The sequence below is a fragment of the Musca domestica genome, unplaced genomic scaffold, assembly GCF_030504385.1.
Source record: "Musca domestica strain aabys unplaced genomic scaffold, Musca_domestica.polishedcontigs.V.1.1 26, whole genome shotgun sequence".
NCBI classification, from domain to species: Eukaryota; Metazoa; Arthropoda; class Insecta; order Diptera; family Muscidae; genus Musca; species Musca domestica.
Window position 1 is genome coordinate 5,392,000 of NW_026712283.1, and position 17,812 is coordinate 5,409,811.

Below are 17,812 nucleotides of genomic sequence, written 5' to 3' on the forward strand. Positions count from 1 at the left end.
TTCGATCCATTTACTGATGTGGAATCTTTAAAAATTGTGTCAATGTTTAGGTGATTTATGTGGCAAAAAAAGGAGGTAAGTTTGAACAAAACCGGGAAAAATTTAGAAAGTATATGAACCATTTTTAGCGCTAAAAAAAATGTCCATTACATAATGACGCTTCAAAAATTTTGCAGCGACATTAGCCCAACAATTTTTTAAAATTAGACAAATCTGTAGAAAAATGTGGAAAAAAATCATCAAAATTCCGATTATCCGGGTGTACCATTATGTGGGGGCCATACCAAAACGTGGACCTGCACAGACAATTTTCTGCCACCGGAGCTAGAACCCATTATGTCCTACAAATACCAATTTTTAGAGAAATCTGTGAAAAAATATGACGAAAATCTTTAAAATACCGAATATCGGGAGGTACCGTAACATAGGGGATATACGATAATGTAGACCTATATATACTATGTTTCGCCACCGCTCACCCATTGCGAACTACAAATACTATTTTTTAGACAAATCCGTAGAACAATGTGGCAAATATCATTAAAATACCTAATATCCGGGGGTACCATTATGTGAGTGCTATACAAAAACGAGGACATATGCACACAATGTTTTGTCACCGGAGCTTGAACCTATACCAATTTTTAGACAAATCCGTGGAACAATGTGACGAAAATCTTCTAAATACCGATTATCGGGAGGTACCCTAACATATACGAAAACGTAGACCTATATATACTATGTTCCGCCACCGGAGCTAGAACCCATTGCGAACTACAAATATTAATTTGTAGTATATGGGGGTATATAAAAACGTGGACATATACATACAATGTTTCGACACCGGAGCTAGAACCTATTATGACCTGCAAATACCAATTTTTAGACAAATTCGTGGAAAAATGTGGCGACAATAGTCAAAATACCGAACAACGAAATACACCGTTATATAGCGGATATACCAAACCGTGAACCGATATATCTGATTTTCAATATCAACCATCCTAGAAAGAATATACATTATTGTGACAAATGGTGAAGCTCTACGTCAAATAATTTGGGCTGTATCGTGATTTCAGAGACAGACAGAGAGAGACGGACAGCGTTAAATCGACTTAGACTTCTATGCTGATAATGAATATATAGGATGAGATGACAAAACAGCAACCAACTTCAGACTGCTATCATTTCTAAGCCACTCGTCCGACAGCTGTTAAAATTATTCCAGTGACAGCTCATTAAATTGTTTAAAAGGGTACAAAAGCATTTTGGTGAGAATTTTTGCAGGAAAAAAGTTATTCGCGATGGAATTCAAGCGTGATAGTGTGATTTCTTTATATTTGGCTGGAAAACCACAAGTGGCTATCGTTAGAGCACTCCAGCATTTAAATGTGAATAAATCTTTTATGTCTCGTACCATCGCTCGTTACCGTGATACTGGTATCATAACCTGATGTCAAGGAAGTGAACTGAAAAAACAGCAACATCAGCAGAAATTTGCCGAATAATAATGAAGCGACTTGATCGAAACCCGCGTCGCAGTGGCTGAAAAATGGCTCGTGAGTTGAACATATTGCAATATTAGATTCGGCAAATTTTAAAAAATGAGCTTGGGGTAAAGCCATTGAAATTCCAAAAAGTGCAAGAACTTACACCGCAAAGAAAGAAAATAGACTCAAAATAGCTAAAGAGTTGTTTCGCTTGGCCGAAAGTGGTGAACTGCCAACTGTCGAATTTGGTTTTCTCCGATGAGAAAACATTCGTTGTCCAGCAGTTTGTAAGCAAACAAAATTAACGTGTTTACTTGCCAAAGAGGTCAGCTGAAAATGTGCACCTTCGGTTGGCCACCAGAACTCAAACGCCGGCCATGGTGATGGTGTGGGCCGCCATAACAGCCTATGATCGCTTTCCGCTCGTATTAATCGATCGTGGCATCAGAATAAATAACGAATATTGTAGAGAAAATATTCTGGATGATGTATTAAAGCCTTGGGCACGCAAACTTTTTGGCGCAGACCTTGGACAGGTCTTAAGTCTTAGGGGGTTAAGGCGTAGTATTTTATTAACATAACTGAAATGCAATTTTAGTGAAGTAACATAAAGAGTATTCCAACCTGTTTCAATATAAAGCAAGTAGTTCGGAGTGTTTTCTGGTAAAAATAATACTCTTTTAATAAAAAAGCGAAACAGTTTTTCCATATCGTCGTTTCTTTTATATCCCCAAACTTGTGCAGCGTATAGCATTATTGATTTTGAACAAGCATCAAATATTTTTAATTTGCTTTTACGTGATATCTCTTTGTTGGATAGATATTTTGACCATGTAGAGTTTATAGCTATTTTGGAGGCAGAGAGCTTGTTTTTTATATGCTTATTGAAAGATAAGTTATAGGACAAATCAACTCCCAGGTATTTATAATTATTCACAATTTCAATATCCTGATTGTCAAAATGCCAATTAAGGTCTCTTGAAATTCTCGGACCTTTTCTGAAGACAACTATTTTTGATTTTGCGAGGTTGACCTTAAGGCTCCACATGAGGCAATAATCACGGCTAAAATTCGTGGAAGTCTTAGGGGGTTAAGGCGTAGTATTTTATTAACATAACTGAAATGCAATTTTAGTGAAGTAACATAAAGAGTATTCCAACCTGTTTCAATATAAAGCAAGTAGTTCGGAGTGTTTTCTGGTAAAAATAATACTCTTTTAATAAAAAAGCGAAACAGTTTTTCCATATCGTCGTTTCTTTTATATCCCCAAACTTGTGCAGCGTATAGCATTATTGATTTTGAACAAGCATCAAATATTTTTAATTTGCTTTTACGTGATATCTCTTTGTTGGATAGATATTTTGACCATGTAGAGTTTATAGCTATTTTGGAGGCAGAGAGCTTGTTTTTTATATGCTTATTGAAAGATAAGTTATAGGACAAATCAACTCCCAGGTATTTATAATTATTCACAATTTCAATATCCTGATTGTCAAAATGCCAATTAAGGTCTCTTGAAATTCTCGGACCTTTTCTGAAGACAACTATTTTTGATTTTGCGAGGTTGACCTTAAGGCTCCACATGAGGCAATAATCACATAGTACGTCAATCATTTCCTGTAGTCCTTGTGGCGTATTTGATAATATGACAATATCATCAGCATAGAGTAAGATTTTTATGTTGGTATTTGCAACATAAAGTCCGCCTGGAAGAATATCGTGTAGATCATTTAGGTATAGTGAAAATAACATTGGACTGAGGATACATCCCTGCTTTACACCCGAATCTACAGGGAAGAAACTGGAGTAAGTATTTCCGTCCCATACTCTACTTACAGAACATTCATACATTGCTTGTAAAATTCTTAAAATTTTTGATGAAAGACCCATGGTAGACAATTTATAAAATAAACTGTTCCTTGGAATGAGGTCAAATGCCGACGAAAAGTCCACAAAAAAAGCATATGTATGTTTGTATGTTTGGTTGTTTAGTGAGACAATATTGGTTAGATTAAATATATTATCAACCGTAGAGTACTCTTTTCTGAAACCAGCCTGAAATTCGTTTAAAATGTTATTTCTAGACACCCAGTGTATTAGTCGGTTCAGAATGATATTACAAAATACTTTACATAATGTATTTATGAGAGACAAGCCCCTATAATTCGTAACAACGTTCTTGTCACCTTTTTTGTGCAATGGAATTAGAATGGACCTCTTGAATGATGATGGTATATCCTCATGTAGAAATATGTAATTGTAAAGTGACAGCATGTAATTGTGTAAACAAGGAGGACCATATTTGTAGAACTCATATGGGATTCCATCATCTCCAGGTGATTTGCTAAGTTTTAGCTTTTTTAAAACAGTGTTAAGCTCGCATAATTCGAAAGGGGAGTCCAAGAAAGGATCGAACCAAGGAGGCATACACCAACTAATTTTTTGGTCGTGACTATCCAACAGTAATACGCTAAAATGCTTCACAAAATCATCCGCCCTGAGATCACCTATATCAGAAATGCTACGATCTTTTAATGAGTTGGACAATTGCCACCAGTCTTTGCTACATGTTACATATTGCAGTTTCCTTAAATTATTGTTGTGGTATTTCATTTTGTTTTGTTTGCACACATTTTGAAAGTTTACACGGGAGCTGTAATATCTATGTCTATTTTCTATCGAATGATTACTCCTATATTCTTTTAAATGTTTGCGCATAACAGTCCTGAAACGGTAACACCGCCAGTCGAACCATTTTTGTCTTGGTACAAAGTATTTTTTCTTGGGCATTTTTACATTTGCAGATTTTATATTGGCAATAACTACATTGACCATTTCATCGACTGAGATCTCATTCAGAATGGAGGTATTACATAATCGGTTGGAGAGATTTTCTTGGTAACTCTGACAATGGCTATTTTTCCAATAGAGTCTATCTAAACCATTTTGAGTGTCTATATTCAACCTGACTGAGGAAATCTTCATTTCAAGGCATAAAGGCATATGGTCGGAGAAAGGTTCTGATGCAATTTGAAATTTATTGACATAAGTAAGGAAGTTTGACGAAACAAAGCAATAGTCTATAACCGAGCTTCCCATAACACCACAAAAACTGAAATCGCCAAAATCATCACCGGTTGTCCTGCCGTTAAGTACAATGCCCCCAATATCTTCAATAATGTTTAAAAGTTTCCTCCCTTGTGAGTTAATTGTTTTGTCTTTGGAATTTCTCTTACTGTTAAAATTAGGAAAATCGCGTAGAAGATTTCTTTCCAATATTTGTTCTTCGCCAATACGAGCGTTAAAATCACCAATGATGCAAAAATTTGTAGGGTTTACATTCTGCAAGAAGGTGCGAAATTTTTCAGCCTCATTTTTCCAATCAGTACAGCTTAAATATTTTGGAATAAAATGAACTTTATTTCCGTTAAAATTGGCAGATAAGATTATTTCATCCTGGATGTTTATGAATTTAAGATTGAATTTATTCTGGATAACTTTTTTAAAGCCGTACAGACAACCCCCGCGAGCTCGACCAGCGTTATTCACTTTTTTGGCATCAACCCATTGGATACAATAGTTTCGAAAGTAAGATGAAAATTGGGAACGTTTATTGTGCACCACATGAGTTTCAAATAGGAAAAAAATTTCAAATTTGTTTAAATATGTTATAAAATTGCCGAAATTTAAGGAGTTATTGAAATTTGCTACGTTGTATGATAATAAATCGCATTTATCAAATTGCTATTGTGTAAAATTATTGGTTTTTTTAATCTTAGAATTAGAGTGTAAAACGTTGTAATCGCTATTACAGTCGGCCAAAATATCGGATAAGATTTTTGCATCTAACTCAGAAGAAGCCAATAGGTTGCCATTTGACCAGGAGTATCTCTTATCATTTATGAATACACAGAATTCACCCAAACGTACTTTATATTCATTCTTATGCGCCAAGGATTTGGCAAAACGACGAAGATTGTAACGTGTATTCAATTCATCAGGGGTATAGTCTTTGTGTACATATATTTGTTGCTCCATTAATTTTCCTTTTGCAGATAAAACGGTATGGACATCGGTATATGTGTCAAGAGTAAATATAAATGTTTTTCCAGATGATAGCATTCTGGTATGAGAAATGTTCATGTCAACTCCAATCATGTTTTTACAAACGTCAACAAATCTATTTTTACCAGCATGGGGATTAGTGCAACATAAGCCGTTCACAACAATATTTGTAGATCTACATTTGCGATCGACCATTTCCAAACGGTCGGACAAAAGTTTCACATCACATTTTAGTTTAGCATTTTCCACCTTAAGTTCTTCTATTTCCGCATGTAATGCAGTTATGTCATCTTTCCTTGCGACATCTTTTAGTTTAACATCCAATACTTCGCATAGCTTACTCCACGAAAAGACGTCTTGCTCAGAGTTATTATTAACCGACATTTTTTTTGACAACAAACGTTTGCTGGGTGTACCTTGTAATGAATCAGGTGATGTCGATAATAGTGTTCTTTTATTACTCATATAAGCAGAACTATAGAACGGTGTAAATATGCCTATGTGTTATCGATATCGGTATGATGGATATCGATTAGCTGGACAGCTGTTTAATCAGTGGTTTGTTAGAACAGCACAGACGGTTTGTTTATAATTATCGTTGCTGTGTTAGTGAATATTGATTCTTTCCAGTGCAATTTTAGTTTTCTTGTGCAATTTATATAAAAATAAATTAAAATAACTGCTCACCAGGAACTTGCCGGAAAAGAACTTCATATAAAGAGTGTGTAGTATAAAATAGATGTTACACCATCCACAAGGATTGTTGGCAAATGTGGCTAGTTTCGTGTATATTTGACAAAGTAATGGGAGCCTTTGATAACACAACCGGTAAGAGTGAAACCACCTCTATATCAATTCCGATAATAAAGCGGATTATGTCAAAAACGATTGCGGACATAAACTCCCTTATGGGGTAAATATTTTTAACTTGATTACGGGAAAGTATTTTTTTCGTGGGGGAAATATCCGATTATCCGGTTATACGACAGGAAATTTCGAATAAAAAATCCAAGTTTTATTCGGCTCTACAATTGATATGTACAGAATGGGTATCATGTGAAAGATTATGCAAGTGGTCATATGATGGGGTTATCTGAACCTGTGATTTTTATCACAAATCTCTACAGAACTACAAGAGATATCAGGACATTTGTCACCATCTTCGTATAAATATCTTAATACCCCAGAGTAAAAAAATTGGTTATAGAAAAAGTTCTGGTACAAAAATGCCAATTTTCTTGTATTGCTCCAACCCCATCATATGACCACTTGTTGGATAGGTATATCCATTTTGTATCCGAACTGCGAATCGAATAACCAGGTAACCGACTTTTCCCTCACGAAAAAATGACTTTGTGATAAAAATTTCAAGCATAGCCCCTAAACTCAAATTAAGCCTTGTTTTCTTGCTGGGAAACATATTTCGGACATAATCCCCCCAGAAAAACTGTTATACTCCCCGCTCCCAAAACGAACACAATCCCCATAATTGCAATGGGGACTGTGTCCGGGCATCCCTTTATAGAATTCATTCTATATTTAGAATGCATAAGAAACCTTGTTAAATCGTTACATTATCATACTACCCTCGTATGGAGCATAGCGGTTGCTGAATTATTACTGGAGTGGCAAATATCTTAATAATTTAAAATTTTGCGTTCGAAACTTACCTCAGGTTGTTTGAAACAAAAGTCTTCGGTTACCGTATAGTGTATCCCGATGATGTGCGTCGCATTCGGTGCTGGCATACATGTAGCTATGTATGACTTGGTGGCGAGATGTATGACTTAATGAAGAGAGCGTTGATAACCGTACACCCACACTGTCGAACACGAAACGACAGCAACAATGTTGTAAGGAATGTGTTCTTTGTTGTTGTGGTGGTTGTTGTTGTTAGAAGATCACTGTAAGTTTTATGTTGCGGCAGATACAGTTATGAAAATTTATCTTTCGGTACTTCTAAAATTTCTGTTTCTTTTCGAGTTTGGGCAAGGCGGGAGATGAGGAGATATCAAATATTTTTTTCGGTTTGCCGAACACTCATGTGATCTCAAGTCATCTTTGCAATTCGGAGTTACGGATCAAATCTCATGAAACCAACAATCGATTTTGTTTCTATTAATGATAATCGTACGGGGGGACGGGAAGTTGGAGAGAAGGTGATTTGTTCGAATATTTATTTTCTTACTTTCAGTTGTGGAATTAAATTTGAAGAGGAATAAAAATAAAAACAAAACAGAGTTCTATTTATTTTGATATGCCAAATGTTTGCCAAGAGAGATCGTCGAACGAAGACCGATTACTTCCGTTTTTCGGGTTATTTTTGGGGCTGTCACACAAATCACTGCAAAGAAATGAAAAAAAAAAATGAAAAGAAAACACATAAAATTAGAAAACATGAGGAAGCAAATATTTGTTCAACTACTTAATATGATTAGTGAGATTGATAAATTTGATAAAATAGAGGTGTAATTTAAAAGAACCCATTACAATTGTGGGGGTTATTTTGTGAAAAGGGAAATAAAGGCCAAGGGCTATGTTCGTATTGTGTCACTGGTTCTTTTCTAAGGATTTTAAAGAGATAACAAATGTCTTGCAAGGCAAATACACCTGGAAGGGGTATCATGTTCCAGAAGGTGGTGGCGTCAAGGGCGGGATATAAATAAATAAAAAATATTTTTGTTGTTGCAATAAAATAAAAAAATGATGTGCATTACACCGTCCTACAGAATGTATGATTGTCAATAACTGAAAGGAAATAGATAAAAGTATTGAGTTTCCCACAGGCATTGGTTGAAATAATGCAAAAGGTATTTTATGGATTAAGAGGTCAATTAAAAATGGGTCAAATTGAATTCTATAAAAGACACCTCCAGCTAAATATAAAAGAGAGAGATAGAAATAATTCAAAACCAGTAAGGCAAGTAAAAAATCGGGCAGTGCCAACTATATGATACCCATATTCAGTAGATCTCCCGTAACAAAAGAATTTATTTCAAGTAGATCATACCACCCATCAACATTTGGTTTTCGAGCAGTTATAGTTTGCTATAGAGTGCATGATATCACTTGGAGGAGGATTATATTAAAAAACAAGTAAGCAAAGGCTATAGTCGTGCGGGGCCGACTATGTGATACACTACAACACTACAACATGTTAGAAGCCCTCTTATGTCCTAATCCATATTGGAAGATTTCGCTTTTGAAATTAGGATTTTGACTAGGGGCATTTGCCAATATTTCTGCACTCCGTCGGGCTGTTAGTTGTTGTAGTCCATTTTATAGCTAAATATAATCCAATGGTCATCCAAAATGCTAGAATTCTTCCCTGTCCTTAACTCTCTTCACAGGCGTGTCGATTGGCTTCAATTATGTGATCGGAAAAACATTTCTGTTTTTGGTTAATTTTAACCCCTGAATATTTTGCAATAATCTCCAAAAGCAAGAAGCCCCTCCGTATCTCCAAATTTAGACTCACTCTAACTTTATGCGAGATTTCGTGTCATTTGGTTTCTATTTGTGACCTTTATAACGGATGCAAAATCAGGAAAATTTTTAGTTGTTGGTCCATTTCAATATATATATATATATATATATATATATATATTGCGGACATCTTAGAAAACAATAGGCCTAGCAATTCTGAGCCCAACCTTACTCTTCTTAAAATTTACGTGAGGATCGGACGATATTTGCAATACTTATATAATATCCACAACCTGTGTTGTAAGGTGAAAAAATATTACAAAATATTATAAGTCAAATTGAAAAAATCGCATGCGATAAAAAATATGAAAAAATAAAAAATGAAATGTCACAAAATACTACAAAATCTATACTAACATTTGTATTGGCATATTTTTATGCAATTTTTTTAGATTTTATATTTTTATGTCAAGATAGCATTCTGAATTGACAAAATTTGTCAAAATCGGTCCAGCCATTCTTGAGATATAAGCATTCTAACTAAAATCCCCTTCCTTTGTATATACACATTGTATATATTTCGCTATATATAACCGATATATTTACTATCGGCATCTACGTAACGGTCTGAATTGACCTGTTCGTCTATTTGTGATTTCGCCGGGATTAAAAATATTCGTGGTTTAATGGAAAATTTGACTTTTATTTAACACAAATGTTGTGGCCTATTTCACCCACTAAATATTACCCGATGACTATCAAAATTGGAATGCTTCTGCCCAGCCCTAAGCTCTAGCCCCATGCAAACTTCCGCTTTGATTGGTCTATAATTGCGACCTGTAGAGCACCTGCAAAATCAGGAATTATTTCAGTTTTTGGTCCATTTCAACCCCTAAATATTATGCGATCATCTCCAAAAGAAATAGGGTTCTATTCTGACCCTAGCCCCATTCTAAATTTCGGGCCATAATTGCGACCTGTAGAGTGATTACAAATTAACATGGACAGACGGACGGATGGACATACATAGCTAGATCGACTCAGCTCGGCGAGATAGGAAGATCCATATATACTTTCCTATGTGGGAAACCAATATTTCGTGGTGTTACATAATTTTTGGCCCAATCAAACTTATAATACCCCCAACACATAGTGTTGTAGGGTATAAATATATATCGGAGCCGAGTTGCACAAAATGGAAATTACGTCCCGAAATTCATTCCATTTGGGCTGATATTAGCCATTATTTACACGATAAACTTGAAATCGGATTAAGGATATATATGTGAGGGACTGAGGGCACCAAATCGGATGAAAAAATATATGGGAGCTATAACTAGCTATATCTGAACCAATTTTCTCCAAATTTGATGTACCTGCTTCTAGACTGAATTCGGTCGGATGTACAAAAAATTCAGGACTTTTTTAAAGATATTGGCCATTTGGTGCACAATTAACCCGAAACCGGTTGAAGATATCTGAACCGATCTTGATAATATTTAGCAAAGGTATATCCGAGCTCTATAACATATCTGGTACCAAATATCATTGTTGTCGAATGCATATTACGAATTTGAGGGACTTAAATCCCAAATTGTATGAAACATACATATGGGAGCTATAGCTATATCTGAACCGATTTGCTTGAAATCTGATTAAGTTGCTGCTAGACTGAATTCGGTGAGATGTACCGAAATACAGGACATTTGGACTTGTATTGGCCATTTGGTGCACAATTAATCCGAAATCGGTGGAAGATATGTGGGAGCTATATCTAAATCTGATCCGATTATCACCAGTTTCAATAGGATTCGTCCTTGGGCCAAGCAAATATTGTTTGCAAAATTTCGTCTCAATCGGATAATAAATGTAACCTGCATTTTGTTCACAATAATACATGGACGGACGGACGGTCTGACATGCATAAATCGATTCTGAAAGTAATTCTATGAAGATCCTCAAACATAACTAAGTCTCTATCTCGCTTCCTTCTCCATGTTATAAACAAATGCACAAAGACATAATACCCTTACCACTATGTGGTGTAGGATATAAAAATTCATGGACATACAAAGAGAAGTGAAATAACTGACTGATCTAGAATCGACGCCGAGACGGAACGGCTGAACGTTATTCGAAATTCGTACTAAAAGTGTACGAAAAGTACTTAAATGTACTAAAAAATGTATAAATTGTATTGGACCAACGGAAAGACCTAGAATTCTGAAATTTGGGATGGGAGTAACTGATGGTGTGCCGGATAGATGTACCAAAGGTTTTGGAAATTCGAAATTTAAGGTTACGAAAAGTTCTAAAACGGCACTAAAGCTCAAAAATGGTACAGTATGCTATTTGGTATTAGGGTCACATGAAAAGTACTGAATGATACAGGGTGAAGGAGATTGAGGGTGAGATATGAAGATTATTTAAAAATGGGTACCATATTTGTGAAAAAGTACTAAATAGTTCTAAACATAATATTGGGCGAATGAATAGTGCTGGAATCTTGAAACTCTGTAACTGTGGATATTTAGTGAAGGGATAGATTTGGAATTCTAAAGATTAATATTAAGCTCACTGAAAATGTGTACCATAATTGTTTGAAAAGTACCAATTGGTACTAAGTTTGGAACTGGATGAAGGGATAAAGCTGGAATCTCGAAATTTGATATGGATGTCGGTATCCATGGTTAATATATGGAGGTGGTTTCGGAAATGTGTACTATAATTATACTAAATAAGTTCACTGTTGGTATCTGACATTGAGATATGGAGGTGGTTGTAGAAATGTGTACTATAACTGTACGAAAAGTACTAAATTTGGTGTTGGGAGAAAGGATAGAGCTGAAATCCTCAAATTTGATATTGAGGTCACAGTTGGTATCTGAGGTTTTTAATATGGAGGCGGTAATGGAAATGTCTACTATAAATGTACGAAAAGTACTAAGTGGTCAAATCCTGAAATTTGAAATTGAGATATGGAGATTGTTTTTGGATTTCGAATTTGCAATAACTTCGAAATAAATAGTAGTCTTTAGAGGTCAATTTTATTACTTCAAACTTCAAAACGAATGATTTTGAAGACTTTTTTGGTAAAAAAGTTATCATTTTTCGATTATCTTTTCCGAAAAGGTAAAAAATATGAATATGATTAAACTATGTAAGGGGTTTTATTTGGAAATTTTGTCCAAGAAATACTGACGAAATTGTGCACTTTTAGTACTAAATTTAACTGGTCGAACGAATCTAAAATTTAAAGGTGGACTTTGCACCCTTTTTACAACAGAAGTAATTTTTCTCCCAAACTTTAACACCTTCCTATTGATTTTCTGGCAAAAATACCAACCTATGATATTATATTTTCTTATTGCCCATATATACTGTCCTTATGTAAAACATCCGCAGTGTACGTATCATCTATGTTGCTCTGCATATCGCTGTTTTATCTTTGCATTTGGAATCTACCCAATTTGAACAAAAATCAATAAAATATAGTTCAACTCACGTTCTTCTACTAATTGAAATAATAAATAAATTTGTTATGTGTGCAGCTCGTAAAACAAAACAGAAAAGAAGAAAAAATGTTTTAAAGAAATGGGGAAATTTTTTTTCCCAACCAAAAAAAAAACGGAAAAAATACATCATTTACAAATGAGCGGTTTAAGACAACGCATCGACCGACCGACCGATCGATAATGTTGTAGTAGATTGTATTGGCGTTGTAGTTTTTGTTGTTATTTTCATGCACATTGTAATTTGAAAAATCAATAAAAAAAACAATAAGTAGCAACTAAAACAATAAAACATACATGAGATGAGCTACAAATTTGAACCGAGAGAAGTAGATTTTTTTCTAGACACCTGAGTGTCTGAGAACATTTTCCAAAGGCAATGAACTAAAACAAAATATTAACGATCAAGATCAATGTTGTTTCGGTTCGTTTTTTGTAGTAATGCGAAACAATTGGGCAATTATCGATCTTCAATGTCTTCGAATGGGGATGTTTTTCGAATGGAGTAGATGAACTGTTACACGTGTACGTAGATAATCTGCATATTAAATGAAATCGTGACTATGTTCTATATGGTCATCATTTGAACATAAATTCGAAATTTGGAGGTCCAAAAGGGAATTTAGGCATATTTTTAAGCTTGGACCCCATACGGATAGAATTTTAGAAGGGTAAGAAAGAGAATTTCTCATTATGTCTCAAATTATAAATATTCAGATCCAAGCAATTCACAACTATATTATAATGATATATACAGGGTGATATGAAAAAACTGCAGCCAACTTCAGACTGCTGTTATTTCTAAGCCATTCGTCCGAGAACTTTTAAAATTTTTCCAGTGACAGCTCATTATATTGTTTGCAAGCGTACAAAAGCATTTTGATGAGGATTTTCCAGGAAAAAAGTCATTCGTGATAGAGTGATTTCTTTATATATGGCTGGAAAACCACAAGTGGCTATCGTTAGAGAACTCCAGCATTTAAATGTGAATATATCTTCTGTGACTCGTACCAGCGCCCGTTACCGTGATACGGAACAGTGGACGGAAGAAAACAGCAACATCAGCAGAAATGATTCCAAAAGGAAATAAGCGACTTGATTGAAACTCGCAGTGGCCGGAAAATGGCTCGTGTGCTGAAGATATCGTAATATTCCATTCGGCAATTATTGAAAAAAGAGCTCGGGGTAAAGCCATTGGAATTACAAAAAGTGCAAGAACTTGCACCGCAACAGAAAGAAAACAGACTCAAAAGAGCTAAAGAGTTGCTTCGCTTGGCTGAAAATGGTGAACGGACGAATTTGGTTTTCTCCGAATTCGTTGTCCAGCAGTTTGTAAACAAAACAAAATGATTGTGTCTACTTGCCAAAGAGGTCAGCTGAAAATGTGCACCTTCGGTTGGCCAACAGAACTCAAGCGCCGGCCATGGTGATGGTGCCGATGGTCGCTCATATGAATATTTCTCTGAACCAGATATCTGATGTGTATATGGAATTTATCGGACCACTCCCTCTGGTACCCAACCCCCACAAATGACTATAATTATACCATCAGCCATATGGCTAGAATGGGTATATATCATTTGATACGGCCAAAATGTGTCTCATCGAAATAACGGTTTCAGACCCTAGGTCTCTTTGGACCAAATCCATTTCAGGACATTTGGAGTCGATCTACGGATGTCCGTCCGCCAATCTGTCTGTCTGGCTGGTGCGCACGATAACTTTAGAAGGGAGTATCCGATTTGGTCCAAACTTGGTACATCGTAATACTATTATCAAACTTAGATCGAGTTCGGAGATGGGTAATATCGGTCCACCCTTTCTGGTACCTCCTCCACAAAATGTTAACATTTTCAAAGAAACTAAATTGCTGCACAGAAAGAGAAACGATAATCCGATTTTGCTCCTACTTTGCAAATCCTAAAATTTGCAGCTAGATCACATGCGAAACTGGACAATATAGGTCCACTCCATCAAGTGCCTCCTCCACAAAGGGTCAAAATTTTGAAAAATTATAATGCTTATAAAATGTGATGTAAGAGTCTGATTGCCTTCAAATTACACATATCGCAATATTTTTATTAAACCAATGTCTGGTGTGATGATGGAATATATCGGTCCACTCCTTCTGGTACGTCCCCCACAAAGGGTCAACATTTTGAATATTCAGGAAGCTCATAAAACACGAAATTAACATCCGGACTTGGCACATCTAAATATTTCTATCAACACAAGAGATGTTATAAAAATGGGAGGGATCGGACCATTTCTTCTGGTAGCTCCCTCACAAAGGGTAAAAAGTTCGAATAACCAAAACGGTTCTCTTCAAATTTCACAAATGCCATTATTTTTACTAACATAAAATCTGCTGTGAAAATGGGATATATCGGGGATCTCCTTTTGGTATTTCCTTCAATTTTTTCTCCTCAATTTTGCAACGATGATAGATGTCTGTCAAACCCTTCTGGTACCTCAACAACAAAGGGTCACAATTTCCAATACTTATATCTGTCATTACTTGCGAAACAAGAAACCAAACAAGTAAAAAAGTTGTAAGTTCGGCCGTGCCGAGCTTTGAATACCCTCCACCATTTGGTACAAATTTGTCAATTTTCAAAAAAATAAAATCCGTTAAAAATTCTGTTAAAAATACCGAATGTAGCCGTATATTAGGGTCTATACGACGACGTGGACCTGCATAGGTAACTTTTGTCACAAGCTATTACAATATTCAAATGCGAAACTTGAAAAAATCTGTTTATAATGTAGCTAAAATCATCAAAATACCGAATATAGGGTGGTACCATGGGGGTTAAAAAACGTGGACCTGCACAGACAATTTTGTGACATAGGCTGTTATATCTATTACGAACTTCAATTACAAACTGTAAAATAATTCTGCTAAATAATGTCGCTAAAGTCATATGGCGACGTGGACCTGCACAAACTATTTTCTGTCATAGGCTGTAGTATTCATTATGAAATTCAAATACCAAATTTGAAATAGTTCCGGTAAATAATATGGGTAAAATCATCAAAATACCGAATATCGGGGGGTACCGTTATATGTGGGCTATACGAAGACGTGGACCCACACACACACAATTTTCTGTCATAGGCTGCAGTATCCATTACAAACTTCAAATACAAACTGTAAAATAATTCCGGTAAATAATGTCGTTAAAATCATCAAAATACCGAATATCGGGGGGTACCGTTATATGTCGGCTATTCGAAGACGTGGACCTGCACAAAAAATTTTTGTCATAGGCTGTAGTATTCATTACGAACTTCAAATACTGAATTTGAAATAGTTTCGGTAAATAATGTCACTTAAATCATCAAAATACCGAATATCGGGGGGTAATGTTATATGGCGGCTATTCGAAGACGTGGATCTGCACAGACAATTTTCTGTCACAGGCTGTAGTATTCATTACGAAATTCAAATACCAAATTTGAAATAGTTCCGGTAAATAATGTCGCTAAAATCATCAAAATACGGAATATCGGTGGGGGCCATACGAAGACGTGCACCTACATGGCCCATTTTCAATACCTAGAGTGATTTCCACAGACGGACGGACATTGCTAAATCGACATAGAATTTTATGCTGGTCAAGAATATATATACTTTGTGGGGTCTTAAATGTATATTTCGAGGTGTTACAAACGGAAACACAAACTTAATATACCCTCCATACTATGGTGGAGGGTATAAAAACTGATATGAATATGTAATTTGGCGGAATATATAATTTCGTATAAAATTGGATATAAATGTTCGATTTCCCCAAAATTTTGCACATACCAATATTTTTATCTGTATTATATGAAGTGGAATATTTTGGTCCGCTATATCTGGTACCTCACGCATATTTCCATATTTTCCAAAAAATTGGAAGGAGACGATATAGTCTTAATATGGCACGTTGTAATATTAATATCAGACTTAGGAGGGTCAAGGGTCAACAGTTAGAATAATCATAACTCAAGGCTGGGGGTATACATCTGTCGGCAAAACCGACTGCTATTATTTAACTCGTTTTGATTAATGATTATTCACATAAAATTGGAAATAGATGTTCGATTTTCTTCAAATTATTCACATCGCATTATTTTGTCAGTATATATGGCACCTCACGCACATTTCAAGATTTTTCCAAAAATTTATCATATTTTATATAAAGCGAAGGAGATAGTCCATATAGTCCAAATCTGGCAGTTTCTAATATATTTTATTTCATACACATTATTAAAATTTTTATTTTTTTATTTCTTTAAATTTTTTTAATGTCTACGAAATTGAATTTTTTTTTCAAAAATTTCCCGAAAATAAATAAAAATTCTCATTTTCCACCTTCAAAAAAAAGTATTAAAATTTTTTTTTTAATTTCTTTAAATTTTTTAATGTCTACGAAATTGAAAAATTTTCAAAATTTTTTCCGAAAATAAATCAAAATTCTCATTTTCCACTTTCAAAATTCGTTGGCCGTTATAAAAAGCTAATTTAAATTAATTGAATTTCAATTACTTCTCCTTTTGGATTTGTGGTCGGTCTGCTTTCCATCAGCACCCTTTGCACGACGACGACACCGACGCTCATTTTTTTTTTTTTTTTTAATAATCTTTGTGTAATTTATTTATTCATTGTTTTTGTAGAGTTTTTTTTTCGTTTTGTATTTTTACAAACTTTTATTTTTACTCTCCCAAAAAAAAAAGCGAAACAGAGCACCCGCAAAACGTAATAATGCTCTACACCAAAATATCGTTGTAGAGTAGTAGTTGTAGGAAAGAAAACAAAAACTTAATAGTTTTAAACTCGTTCATTGCCGTAGAACGACTAACGACAGAACGCCTTTCTGTCTACCTGAAACGACGGGAAAAAGCCAAAACACACGGGCACGGGCACTCACACTGGCCAGCCAAAGCGAAAAATGCCAGCGAAAATTTACTACTACCGTACACACACTACCCTACACTACACGACATCCATCCAACTAAGAAGCACTCACACAGCTACTACTCGCGATATCTACCACACATTATAAACGATTACAATTTAAACGCTCGATCCAACGATCGATCGATGGATTTGGATCGCTGAAATAACCCACCAGCAAACATTATTCTACATGTAGCTATCGGAGAATCTCATCTATTGTTGGTTGGGTATGGGTCTGTCTCCACCACAAGCACCAACAAGTTGGCAGGCAACTCACACACACACACACATATAACCATCATTCTTGTTTGGTTTCAGTTTTGTTGGAAGGCCCACAACAAAAAAAGTCTGTTGTCGGTATGTCTGAAAATCAG

General features: G+C 35.3%; 1 protein-coding gene across 2 annotated transcripts in view; it reads right to left on the minus strand.

The window, feature by feature from the left end:
• LOC101892832 (protein decapentaplegic) overlaps positions 1-17,812 on the minus strand; it is a 234,367-nt gene that overhangs the window by 37,169 nt on the left and 179,386 nt on the right. The window contains exons 1-2 of one of the 2 annotated variants that reach the window (XM_005178087.4): positions 17,028-17,355; positions 7,226-7,899 (exon numbers count right to left, since the gene is read on the minus strand). The gene's annotated coding sequence lies outside the window, so the exon portion shown is untranslated. Of the gene's footprint in view, positions 1-7,225; positions 7,900-17,027; positions 17,356-17,812 lie in introns of those variants that run through there. The other variant, XM_059123976.1, reaches the window with a different exon arrangement.